Source organism: Cryptomeria japonica, chromosome 6, assembly GCF_030272615.1.
Source record: "Cryptomeria japonica chromosome 6, Sugi_1.0, whole genome shotgun sequence".
Lineage (NCBI taxonomy): Eukaryota > Viridiplantae > Streptophyta > Pinopsida > Cupressales > Cupressaceae > Cryptomeria > Cryptomeria japonica.
Window position 1 is genome coordinate 596,487,161 of NC_081410.1, and position 11,822 is coordinate 596,498,982.

General features: G+C 33.5%; 1 protein-coding gene across 1 annotated transcript in view; it reads right to left on the reverse strand.

Moving 5' to 3' along the window:
• Positions 1-9,810, reverse strand: part of LOC131036272 (uncharacterized) — a 132,191-nt gene extending 122,381 nt beyond the window's left edge. The window contains exon 1 of the mRNA XM_057968127.2: positions 9,554-9,810. The gene's annotated coding sequence lies outside the window, so the exon portion shown is untranslated. The remainder of the gene's footprint in view (positions 1-9,553) is intronic.
• Between the last annotated feature and the right edge of the window lie 2,012 nt (positions 9,811-11,822).

The following is an 11,822-nucleotide window of genomic DNA, read 5'->3' on the forward strand; positions in this document are numbered from 1 at the left end:
AATCCGAACCCTACAGGCTTCCTAGGTATCCGTCCGACAGAATGATCTTGTTGGAAGTGGTGAGACAACTTCTAGAGTTTGATTCTATTCAGAGAGAGAAGCATAGGGCAGGCATGACATTCCCTATTTCAGTTGGAAAGACGTTGGAAGTTTATCAGTCTGCCTTAGCCGCCAGCACTGTGAGTGAGGAGCTTGCATTCTATAGATTTGCAACCTTCAAGAAAAGAGAAAGATTTGATCCAGATAAGAAAGTTGGAAGGATCAAGGGAGAGAAGTTCATCCACAAAGTAGACATAGAAAATTATTGGGCCAACCTGATGGACGAGAAGGCAATAAAGAGACGAATGTGGTCCAAAATGTCAGTGGATTTCATGAGGAAGTGTGGACTTTTCCTCATTCCTAATCAGGTGTTAGATGACAAGGATCATACGCATCCACAGTATGAAAATGAAATGAAGAAGGCAATCTTATTGCCTAATTGGTCAGAATCAGAAGAGATTGATTTGAATATATTGATGAGAGAAGTCTAGAGTTTCTCCCGTACATGGGTAGATATTCAAATGAATAAGTTAGTTGATATGGGTGTTTCCTTCACTTATGAAAAGATGAAGCCGGAAGAGTCTACTTCCGAAGATGATCAGAGGACTATCAATGATGTCAGGATTCATGCAGACGAAGAGAGTCAAGCTCCCAAGAGAAGGAAAAACACGCCAGGAGGAGTCAAGGCCAGAGGGAAGAAGATTGAGGAGGAGAAAAAGAAGAAACAAAAGACTATCATTCCTCCACCTATCATTCCTTCACCACCTCTCAGTGTCTCATCAATTAAGGTAATTGAAATAACAGAGTAAAATAAGGAAACCCAGCAATGTTCCAACACAGTGATACTACCAGAGAATATTCAAGAGTTACATGCCACAACGACATCTACTACACCAAATGAGAACAATGATCAGCTGGGATCCCCTACTGTCCTTTTGGAGGTTAGTTTGGGAAATGAGGTATACGACTTGACCAGGAATAATCCTGATGATGATGATGTTATCTCAACATTGAGAGGACTTGATCGAGATATGTGTCTCGATGATGGTATGGAGATGGCCGCTATTCCTGATTGGCTGATGAGAAGTATGGAAAAGAGTAAGAAAATGATAGAGGTACAGCCTATTGATAACATTGATGATTACCTAGCTAGGAGCAATAAGGAGAAAGAACCCAAGAGAACTAAGATTTTTTCGCACATAGCTAGAGATGAGACAAGAATGCGGATTGCGCAGGTTGTTGTTCCCATTGGAGATGTGACAACGGACATTGCTACTCCTATGGATTTCCAGATTACTTCAGTTGCCCTTGGTTGTACATCAAGAGAGCAAGAGTTCCAGGAGGTTGGTGATAACCTTAAGGCGATCAGTGCATGGTTAGATAGAGAAATTGAAGAGAAAGAAAAGTACAGAGGAGAACATTAGAGAGTATATTGCGGGGGTAAGGCGTGAGAAACTGTTAGAACATAATGTTATTAAGGATCACATCCTTATAACATTTATATATAATGTTCTATTATAAGGTTATAAAACCTTATATATTATATGCTTTATAAGCATATCCCACTTAAAATAATTATAATCTAATAACTATTATATTATTAATTATTTATGAGTGGGGGTTATTGAAAAGGTGTGACTAGTGAAGTCACCCTTCCTCCTATATTTAAGGAGGTTCTCCCTCATTTGAGAGGCGTGTGAATTTGGAGCTTTATGGTGAGTTGTATCACTATGCATATGAGGTATTATTGGCCATGTGGAAGTATTGGAGGAGTGTCCCCAGGTTCATGTCTATTTTATTATAGACTGTATTTGTAAGCGTTTTAATTAAATGATGCTTTATGGGGTTTTTTATCCGAAAGGGTTTTCCCCATGTATATCTTGTGTAATGTGTACATTTTGCATGTATGTTTCATATTTCATTTACCTTATAATCTTGTTTATAATGATTAGTATCCTTAGATCCTAATTTCTAACATGGTATCAGAGCCTATTAGGCTATACTAATCATTTTTACAGATTATTCTAGAAGATCTATAGAACTTGATGGGAAAATTCCTTATGCTCAATCAACATGTATGTTATATCATTAAGTAATTTCAAAATACTCATAAAATCAAGCTTCCACATTCAAGTAAGTATACTCTGTGAGCCTACCTTGAGCCTAGTTTGAAAAGAAGGCGTACAACCATTTATATTATTTAACATTAAATAAGGACAAATTTGAGATATTATTTTTAAAATAAATGATAACTAAAAATGTCCTTGTTAGTGAAAAACTATGATCAAATAACTTTAAATATTCTATTTGTATTGATAAATACTAATCAACAATAATTCTCAAAATTAATTTTAAATTTTCCAAATCAAGTAACTAATTGGTAATTCGTAAACCTTTTAGTAAATTACATCATCAACTTATAATTTTTTTTTGTATAATATCTTGAAATTAAATAAATATTTAAAATTATACATTATTTGAAATATCATGTATAGACTTGTATAAAAAAACTCCTATAAGCCTCATAAGAAGATCTTCTACTTTTCATTGTCATATTTCTTTAATCTCCATATTCCTCATTTAAAATGAAAGACTTGTCCTTGTATGAAAGGTTAAGGAGGGCAAAATGGGTCACAACCCTTCACATATAACACATTGTGTTTCAAACATTTCAACGACTCTTAACACATGAATTTTATGTTGAAGACATCATTTGTGTTCCATTCACAACAGTGTGTGGAAGTAAAACATTTACCAAGTATTTTTTTAAAACCATATAATTTAAGAATGCATATAGTCTATACGGTGCATGAAGCATTCTCACTTTCCATCACATTTCCGATTTGATCAGCTTCTAAACTCTTTGTAGCATCAAAGAGGACAATCATAAGGTATTTGATTCAGAAGAATCTTCAAACACAAATATGAATATATTAACCAGCAAATCTAGATATCTATCTAAATAGTATGTTATGAAATATAAGGTATCAAACAAAAAGGAGGATTACATATTATTGAATGATATAATACTCAGATCAGAAAATAACCTGTGGATATTGAATGATATAATAGTTGCTGCTCTTCATAATTCTTGTAGATTTTATGATAGTTGCTGCTCTTCATTAACATATCATCGCTGCTTTATAATGTCTGCATCAACTGCTTTACACGGATGCAAATTTCAAGCAATCACTGTTCGAAACAAAAGTTCAATCATATTTATTAAGGGATCATAATTGTCGTTTGTTGCCTTTTCGGAAGGGGAAGCTCCGGGTTTAGGGCCGAAACCACCTCTTTGATTCATAAGCGTTAATCTCTAGCGCTGCCTTCAATCTGAATCAAAGTTTGCTGCCTTCATTATTTAAGATCATTCGCGCTCCTTAAATATAATACTCGGTCCTTTAACAATGTTTTGTGGTCTTTTGTAAATGATCATGATGTCAGCCAAATATATTTGATTTCATCAAAACCATTACCATAAATGTTATTTCTTTCATCTCTATCAATATCACTACTACGAATGTCTCCCAAAACAAATGCATCGATATCATGCTCTTCGAGGAGCTTTTTTGTGAAAAACTTAGCATTCCTTCCCATGTCGTGGACATAGCATATATCACTGTATGAAATGATAAGACAATCACTGTAGTAACATAGAATTTGTTTAGTTTTACATACGAAATTGTTGTAAGAAAGGAGGATTACATGGAAGGAGAACCGTTATCCTAAGGCACCCTGCCATGCCTCCTCATTCCATATAATCTATGACTGAGATTTGCATACTAATTGAACTTGCTATCTCATTATGAATATATGAATTCCTTGCAATAATAATGGATTTATTTCTCTGTCTGCAATGTTACTTAATTGATTGTAGGTTTCCGGGACAGAGCTAGTTTATCTTATTCCCAAGTATAGAAATGTACCCCTAACTACGTAACTGCCATATAATCAGGGTTAACTGTTCACCCCCTTCGTACGTGAATCAAAAATAAATAAGCCAACATTGCTCTTCAATATGTGGGTACCTTTCAAATGAATACCTCATGTGTACGCCTAACTGTATTATATGCATGATATCCTTGAAGTGATTTTAAGATTATGGAGTATAATCTACATTTTTTAATATGAGATTAATTTTATAACAATTCTAAATAATAGTTTCAACCTCATGTTCAATAATTCCCTAGCCTCTTTCAAGATTTCTTGAGCCTTTTATAGAAGATATTGAATTAGGTCTATCAAAATAATGATATATCAAAATCTACACCCCTTCTAAGCATATAAATTGGCATGATAATATCTAGAAGCAAACCATATTCTTGAGGTCTCTTTGTCATTTTTAATTGGCATGTTATTATTATGGGAATATCTCAAACTACATTTTGATAGGGTAATTTTTGGTATCCATTGTCATTATCGTATAATTTGTCTACCTATGACATTTCCCATCTACTTTCAATATTTAAAAAAATACAATAAATAAAAGGAAGTCTTCATATATATTTAAGACCCATGGAATGAATTTTGAATCTTCAATCAACTAACTTTACTTTAATGTGCCACATGCCCTTCAAGTGGCCCTCCCAAAGTACTTGTTATTATTTATATTAGTCCTTTAAGTGCATCACAAAAATTCACATATGAACTAGTAGGAATAAAGGAAGGAACATCATGAATTATCTTAAATTATTTTTTTTAGTATTTGATGAAGGATATGCATTATATTAATATTGAGGATATTCCTACTTGTACTATGTTTGATGTACGAATGATTTACTATCAAATTATCACAATGATCATCTATAGATAGAGGATAAAATATTTACCTATGAAATATAAAGGCTATTAAATATGCATACATAAATTTTAAAAAAATCATTAGCATTTTTTTTTATATCCAAGTGATTTGTCATTCTATTCTATATTTGATCCATTTTTTTTCAATCATACTATTTATAATGGGTGACTATCGCCCTTATAACTGTCTGGGGAGCAAACCTAGAAAGGATAGCTCACTCGTTGCCTAAATTTTTATGGATCATTACTATATGTAGTAGCATGTCTATTTTTGCATTTTTATCAAGACAACAAATTATTTCTCATGAAAATATATGTTGATCTCCTTTCTACCAATCATTGGACTATAATTTTATAGGGAATATTATATGATCTTTTGAAAATGACAAAAAATAATATTATGTTCTTTCTTTGCACCAAAAATGAAGTTGATTAATATGTTACTAACTATATTGTTTCTTCTATGGCGAGGTTATGCCTTCAAAACATATGGTGCAAGTGCTATTACATGGATGCTGCAATACTTTAATAAGAAGACTATCTTCTATGTGTCTTTGAATCAAATGGACAAAATATGAATGTAGCTCTTGAAGAATCAATATGGCCTTGAAGATTTATTGAAGAATTCCATTTGGATACATATGAAAGTACTATATTACTTGAAGTTACTTTACTCTCATTTCTAAAGATCAAAATAAACATTGAAGATCATGGGCACCTCACTCAAGTGAAAGCATTCTATAATAAAGGCACCTTGAAGATCATGGGCACCTCACTCAAGTGAAAGCATTTTATAATAAAGACACTTCGAAGATCTTGAGCACATACTATATATTATATTTTTAGCCATCACTTTGAAATCCTCTATGCAGTGATTGGCTTTGAGGTGATGCCATTAAGGAGGAGTGTACATGACACCACCTAGTGGCTAAATCCTAGATTTAAGACCTAATAGGCATAAGACCTTTAGGCATTATATGCTCCAAATTCAAATAATGCTTGGCCTTAGGTGATGCCAATGAGGGGGAATGTGCATGTCAAATGACACCACCTAGTGGCTAAATCCTTTATTTTTTAAGTCCTACAGGCACAGTATCGTAAGACCTACGGGCAGATTTTTTTTAAGTCCTACGGGCACAGTATCATAAGACCTACGGGCAGATTTTTTTAAGTCCTACGGGCATATTGTAAATTCTTCTCCTTGTAAAACTTCCACTTGTAAAAGCATTGTATTAAGACCTACGGGCACTATGTAATGAACTTGGGGAGAGGCTAATTTGAGGGGACCGCGGCTCCAATATAATTTTTCAAGACCTCACAGCATCATTTTTAAAACACTGGGATTATAAATTATGACAAGATGACTTTCATGTAGTCCGGAATGCATGATCTTCATGTTGGCATATATTTGTGTCCCTGTTTATCACTGTCAAAGAAGACCTACGTTACTGGGGTGCTTCATTTTTTCTTCTATGGAAATTGACATGTGATCCCCTATTAACATTAGGGGGGAGTGTTAGAACATAATGTTATTAGGGATCACATCCTTATAACATTTATATATAATGTTCTATTATAAGGTTATAAAACCTTATATATTATATGCTTTATAAGCATATCCCATTTAAAATAATTATAATCTAATAACTATTAGATTATTAATTATTTATGGGTTATTGAAAAAGTGTGACTAGTGAAGTCACCCTTCCTCCTATATTTAAAGAGGTTCTCCCTCATTTGAGAGGCGTGTGAATTTGGAGCTTTATGGTGAGTTGTATCACTATGCATATGAGGTATTATTGGCCATGTGGAAGTATTGGAGGAGTGTCCCCAGGTTCATGTCTATTTTATTATAGACTATATTTGTAAGTGTTTTAATTAAATGATGCCTTATGGGGTTTTTTACCCAAAAGGGTTTTCTCCATGTATATCTTGTGTAATGTGTACATTTTGCATGTATGTTTCATATTTCATTTACCTTATAATCTTGTTTATAATGATTAGTATCCTTAGATCCTAATTTCTAATAGAAACCCTCCCTTAAACTCCCCTATTGCAGTTGATCATGGACTACATTCACACTATGAGGCAGCGAGAGATACACTCTTGAAGGTGGAAAAGTGAATTGAGAGTGCAAGAAAACACGCGGATGATTTCCTTACTCAATTTGTCCATGCATATGATAGAACAACATGGCTCATGTTTAGAATCCAGTATTTGGAGGGAGTTTGGGAAGAATTCCAACCTATCCAGGAGAAGACTATTCCACGCCTCAAAGCTTTGAAGAGGATTCCCAATTCCACCTTGGTCAACAAGAACATTGTGCACAGTGGAGACAAATATGATTTTCATGGCTAGTATTGTTCATTGGCTGTGAAAAGATCAACTTATGAGAACGCCCAGTTAAGCTGTATGGAGATGGAGGGATTGATTTAGGACATTCAAATGAAGATCCTTGCCTCAATTGAGGAGTTATTGGGTGTTGATGTTAGTGATGCTAGCGGTTTATACTTAGCCGAATTAAGAGACAAGATGAAACTTATGTATTTTTGTCAATTGGACTCTTTGAAGAAGAGTTAGATAGATGACTTGGTCTCTTTGTTGACTCATGTTCATAGTTCGCAGAAGCTCATGCCAGATTGGGATAACACTTTGGATGCTTGCTCGGATTCACTGGACATGATTGATTTGCAGCAGGATACCTTGCCTAGCATTTCCATGGAGGAGTTAGATTTTGTATTGGCTAGATTCTTGGAGTATGCTAGGAGACAAAGAGATGCAGGGAGGAATCTTCTAGGAGATCCCCTATTTGATGACTAGGTATCTTTTTATCGAGCCATATGTTGGTGGCGCCATTTTTTTATGTAAACCCTAATTAGGGCAATTCTAGGGTTTTGTTGGCATGATCTTGGTCGTTGATCTTGTATCAATCTTGGCCATCCATTTTGTAAAAGACTCTATATATACCTCCTTGTCTCTCATTTGTAAGGGAGAGTTTTTGTAGAATTGTTGGTATATGCTGTAGCTATTTGAATCTGAATCATTGTTCAATTGTTGGTGATTTTGCTCTTCAAATGTTGTCTTTGCATTCATGGTTCTCAATTCCTCCAAGTTAGATTAAAATTTTAGACTAGAATTTGTTTTCATGTTTATTAGATTGAATGAAAGATTTGTTGAATATATTTGTGTGGAATCGTTAATCCTTACCACTAGCCTTTTGTCGTTGGTAAGTGCGCCTTGTGTCGATTGGAAATTTGAGTAAGCTTAACTTCAACTATTATGCGTCCCTTGACAAGCATCAATTTGGATGGTGTCAACATTTGATGGTGATAGTCTGAAATCCTTGAGTATACCTTAGACAATAGCACTAAGATTGTGTCAATAACTGTTTGTGAGACCATGCCTAGTTTGATTCCACTAAACTTGTTCATAATTTCCTACATTCTTTTTCCTGAACCCTATTCTTTTTCCCCCTTTTTTAGTAAGAATTAAGTCCAGAGACATATTGTTAAATCCTAAGTTGTCAGCACACCTATTCCGCATATTCAAAGAAGATAATCCTAACATTTGCATAAGTCCCCAAGTGAACACAGCAATTCACATCGACCATTGAGGTACCCACTTGTCAAGACCTAACATGTAGAAACCTTGGAATCATTTTAGTTGATCTTATCCTTAGCATCTGAGGTGATTTTGTTCAAGAGAGGGAAAATTACCTTGGTATTTTATTCTAAAATGTTATGTGCATAAAACACACATCAACACTACCACTAGCCTGAATATTCCTGCCAAAGTCTCAGTTTCGATGACTTCTAATCATTACAATTAACCCCTTACAGCCTCCCAACATAGCCAGGCTCCCAATGGGATATGGGTCAGCAGTGAGGAGTGAGGAATATCTCACTGTACGTTAAGGATCCCTTCCCATAAACCCTTGGGCATATCGGTGTAATGTTGTACTTAGGTTTCAAAAATATAACTGTTATCTTCCCAACAAGTTTATATCTAAGGAAAAAATTATGCCCCCTCTAAGTTGTGACTGTTGTTATAGACATATAATGTAAAGTTCGAACCGCAGAGGCAGGAATACAGTTGGCACGTGAATAATTTGACAAATGTATCAGTCGTTGCTTTCGTTCATTGTTTGACAAAATATATCCTCCTAATTGTTCAACGAAGTGCATAACCCATTTTTGTCCCTATTGTAAACCAGATTTTGCAGACGCTGAAATTCCGCTTCTCTCCAGAAAGTGATAATTTCACGCAGCAACAGGAAATCTATATTGATAAGTCTAAAATTAACGGAATAAATAACTTCAAGGGGACTTCGAATGCTTTATAATCAGATCTATTAACCGATCAACTATAGACCAGGAGTTAGTTTGTTGCAGTAGTTTAATTTGTGTTGTATTCCCTTATGCCAATGGCCAATTCTGTGGGCTATCATGCTGTAGAAAACAACATGATAGCTAAGCCAATTGCATTATTGTGATTGCCCAGTTTAACCTTTGAGAATGCTTTCATTTTTTAATACGCATTTTGCAGGGTGAGGGGGACAGAATGATAATCCCATTGATCCAAAAAATTAAAACAATGCATTATATAAAATCCTTTAAATCAAGCACTCAAACTAAAATCTCAAGGGCATCAACTTAAGCAATTTTAATGCATTCGAACAAAAACATGTATACATTTATATAGTGAAGAAGAATACCTGCAGTCAGCGAGTGTGAAAGCTAATGGTGTGATTTCTGCAACTATGATGAAAATAGAAGACCTCGCCTGCTGCAATTGCAGCCCTAATATCCCGGTATTAAATTAGGATAGAAAAATCGAATGAGACATGAGCTTTTACGCCAAACGGTTCTGCAGCACGCTATCAAGTATATTTTAAAATAAAATATATAACGTGAAATTTCAAAGAAACATAATCGCATGAGGAGGAATTTTTGTAGAGAGGTATCAAGGAGTGTGAAAGAGATCAAAACTGGCAATTTAGGTTAAAAAAATTGAGAGAATTTTTCTATTTGGAAAATGAAATAAAATATATATAATTTAGTAAACGTATTACTTAGAAGATAAAAATAGGTAAAATAATTTTTATTATGAAATAGTAGAAAAATAATCAGAATAAAAATATTTATCATAAATAAAATTTTATTCTATTTTAATTTTATTAGAATTAAATTGTATTATATTGTAAATTTAAAATTTAGTATCATATTGATCTTAATATCAAATGTATTTTAGAACATGTGTTAAAATTGAAATACACTTCTTGATAGAATTTGAAAGTGGCATAGTGGAACTTCACTAGTGAGAAGTAATGTGTCTATAATTTCATTTAAAAATAAATATAATTCTTATCACAAGTAGTGTAAAATAAATAAATTAATAAATCTATATAAAAATGCTTGAAATGACTCAAATAACTCATGTACATGACAATGTACATACACTTTAAGCTCTTGAAAATAAATCTATACCTTTACATTGCTCAATAATTTGAGCTCTCTTTTAGTGAATGCCAATACATTCAATATTTAAGAAAGAAATGGACCTCATTAATTACCACTTTTTAGCATGAAGATAAAAAAAAAATTTAAAGTAACAACAAATTGCAAAAAAGGTTTGCTAATCTTAAAACGCTCATACAAGAGAGGAAGAACCCTCAAAACTACATAGACTAGGTATAAGCCCTTATTCCCTTGAAGATTGTACATGCTCTAAGTGATGGAGGTAATATTTCTTTATGTTGAAAAATTAGACTAGCAAAAAAAACTACTTAAAATAGATAACAATAATAATGTTAACTATAGGGGAATAAATCGAAAGAGTAACACAAGAATTGGCACACCAAAAAGTATTAAGAATTCAGACAACCATTGTTATTAGCATTCACAAGAATGGTAAAGTCTCTACTCAAATCTTAGGGAAAGAAAACTTAATTATTTTCACTATCAAACTTGATGTCATTTCAACTAGAAGTTGATTTAGCTAGGAAAACAACAATGTGATTCCACTTAACCATGTTGAAACCATGAATGAAGGTGTTGGTGTCTTTTCTTACAATTATTCAACTATCATGGTTGGAAGTGAGAGGAGGACTATTTTTAAAAGTGATTAATCAAGATTTTAGAGTTATATTCTAGAATAATATTAAAAAAATAATTTAGCTTTTCTTCTAAAAGAGTGATGAATAATTATGGTCTTGAGAAATTTATTAGAACAAGCACTAAGACTATTGCCAAACTAAAATGTAACCCTACCATTATGGTCACAACAAACACCTCTAATGCCAACACTTCCACGATTGTCTTTCGAAGCATTGTCAAACTTAATTTTTACCAAGCTCATGTAATGTTTGCAACTCTTAACTATACCATGAAAACAAATAATACTCAAATTCTTATTAAATATGGAAATGAAATGAGATAACTTCAATATATGTGAAAATGGCATATTACATCTCATATGCAATAATACATAATCCAAGTATCAGCACATGAAATATGAAATACAAATAGTACCACTCAGACTCTCATGTCATATAGTAAACACTATATACAAATAATGATGTCCAAATACATGTAATATACAAGTAATGATATGTGAAATATAATCAATGAAGTCTTTGATCGCCACCAACCTACATGGTCATCTGCAAATCTGAGAGACGAGAACATGGCTCGGGTGTTTTTCTGCCCAACCACAAAACTTACACTTCCTCAGAATTCTTCCTTACACAAAGAATACCCAACCCTGCATGACATGTTTAGCAACCTGAAAACAATAGGCAGGAGGGAGTCTTGGTGCAACATGACATATCTACATGCATTTTTAACATGAAAATTCAATTTCCTACTATCAAGCAATGGCAAAGAAACATATCTATATAAGTTTTCTAGGAAAACATTCATCTATTTCAATGAAAACATGGTTTTTCCCAAAGCACCTAAATATACCAGTAGATCTCGAAAAGA